Source organism: Penaeus japonicus, unplaced genomic scaffold (genome assembly GCF_977035675.1).
Source record: "Penaeus japonicus unplaced genomic scaffold, GWHDUDI00000001_assembly GWHDUDI00000021, whole genome shotgun sequence".
NCBI lineage: Eukaryota > Metazoa > Arthropoda > Malacostraca > Decapoda > Penaeidae > Penaeus > Penaeus japonicus.
In genome coordinates this window covers 20,396,335-20,398,834 of record NW_028234423.1, presented here as the reverse complement: position 1 = coordinate 20,398,834, position 2,500 = coordinate 20,396,335, and the positions used below count along the sequence as shown (strand labels likewise).

General features: G+C 38.2%; 1 protein-coding gene across 1 annotated transcript in view; it reads left to right on the top strand.

Moving 5' to 3' along the window:
* Window positions 1–118: 118 nt before the first annotated feature.
* The window catches only part of LOC122243789 (uncharacterized), a 15,985-nt gene continuing 13,603 nt past the window's right edge, over window positions 119–2,500 (top strand). The window contains exon 1 of the mRNA XM_043001500.2: window positions 119–257. The gene's annotated coding sequence lies outside the window, so the exon portion shown is untranslated. The remainder of the gene's footprint in view (window positions 258–2,500) is intronic.

Below are 2,500 nucleotides of genomic sequence, written 5' to 3'. Positions count from 1 at the left end.
AATCCCTTGAAGCATCTGGTCGAAAATAACCATAAGGGCAATTTTCCGAAATGAAATGATTGCTCAATAACTTATTTCTTCCTTTACAAATATTGTTCAGACATGAAAATAAGTATTAATCAAATCTAATTATCTCCAAGTGTCTGAATTCATCATTGCTTTTCAGGCGAATGTTTTCCTCATCAAATGCGCCCAGTGTTTTGGAGAAGACTAGGAAGTAAAGTCAGAGAACCATGACCGAATTTCATTGATTTACGGTGAGTTACTGGAGTAAAATCACGGCTCTTTGGGTCTTGTTGTAAATGCAAAGTAACACTGCATCGATGAAAGAGAAATAGATGAGATATGAGGGAAATTGGAGGCAGAGATCGTTCGCGAACTTCGTCAGTCTCCAAGTGACCGAGAGAAAAGCTTTCAGGCACTCTCTGTTTTGTCGTTGCGATCTTTGTTTGTGGCGACTGCGCAGCGGGGCGAGTGGCAGTGCCTCGTCCAGGTTGTGCCCTGGCCGTAACAGGGCACGGAGATGGTGATAAGGGCGTGAGATTGAATAGAATGAATTTGTAGAGGAAGGAATGAGGAACTTGCTTTGTTGAGGCCAGGGTCAGGCAGCCCAAGGTAACGCCTCGTCAGTACCGTCGTGCCCGATGCCACGGCACTGGCATAGCTGAGGTCCTTAGATCGCGATGCCAACTGGATGTTCACAGCAGAGTCATTGTAGCACTTGAAGAGAAACTGGTAATGTGTAGGGCCCTCACAAGACTTGTTCTTACTACTCTTCTAGATATCAGTGCTAGGTTATATGGTCATTTCTATGGTCTAGGCTTATGGCCACCACATCATCTCCCTTAAAGCCAGTTCACCTTTAAAACACCATGATTATAACTATTGCTACTTAGACTGCAAAGTACTGGTGTGACAGATGGACACCCGAGATATTCTCTCCAAAGTTCTAATTTACACCTGCATTGGGGTGTGGTTGTGCACTTAGGTTCTGTAGTCCCAGGCACTGCTGATGACTACCTTAACCTATTGCAGATGCAGGTGCTTTGGCCTGACAACAGGCGTCATGATGTACATGACATTCGGAGATTTTGGATCGCTGTGCTATGAATAAAGGCGTGAGCGATGATGACAATTGCAGTCATAATTACTAATAATTACCATAATATTAAGCAAACCAAACAACCAAAACCTAGATGGTACCACTTTCTTCTAGCACCAGCAGGAGAGAGAGCCTTGAATGGCACCCATCCATCCATCTAGCAAGCCCTATCTTTAGAGAATGATGGCACACAGGTTTCCTTCCTCTTCCCTACCTCTTCATGTTATCTTCATTGTAGGTGGTCATATGTTTCGTATTCAATCATGACAGCACAAAAATTCGCAAAAATAAAGTTGCTTTATGTCCTCCCATAAAACAACAATACTTCTATCACACTGAGTATAAAGAAAATAATGTGCTGATATGGATCATACACTACAATTTTAGTCAACTGCAGCACTGATAGAGCCTGTCATATGGCATATATAAGAATCTCTAAACACAATAAAACACTAAAAAAAAAATATAACAGAAAAATAGCTCTAGTTTTACAATGAGTGACTGAAAGAGAGTGGGAAGATTCAAAATTATGTTATTTCAAGCTGCCTGGCTCTGAAATAAAACCCATCCTGGAGACTGGGCAAGCCAGTCCATTCCCTTGGCCCCAATGGGGTCGGGGTATAGATTGGAATTTTTTTGACATGTCAAACCAGAGATGTCTTCAGTCTAAAAGGGCACATATTTTGTAAATTATTGAAAGTTGTGGAAAATTTATCCCTGTGTGATAACACTTGTATATGATTATAAACCACAAGGATGCAATATATGCCGTATTTCAATAATTCACCTTATTGCAATGGCATATCGTTTGGTAGTGATCATGAGAGCTCTGGCTTGAAACATCATTGTGTGTAAAGCCTAGAACAGATTAAATAGAATCAAGCCTCACTTGATCATGATGCATTATGTTTATTTATAGTTAAACAGAATGTTCAGGTATTATCTATAGCAAGGATTTGGCACTGTATCCAGATATTCATGGCAAAAATATGTTTATGATAGTAATGTGTCTCAAGAAGACATCTACATTTGAATCTCACTTAAGGCACACCTGGCAGACTATAATGCATTCCTTTGGTCTCCCAGCTGTACCTGCCATGCATTGGATTTGAGGGTCTGTGTCGATCAACCCTACAATTTATATGAACGTATGTGTGTATATCTGTGTATCTATATACATGTACATATACATATACATATACATATACATATACATATACATATACATATACATATATATATATATACATATACATATACATATACATATATACATATACATATACATATACAGATTATATATATACAATATAATAATATACATATACATACAAATAAATATATATATATATATAATACCTGTATATATAATATATAGTATAAATATATATATATAAT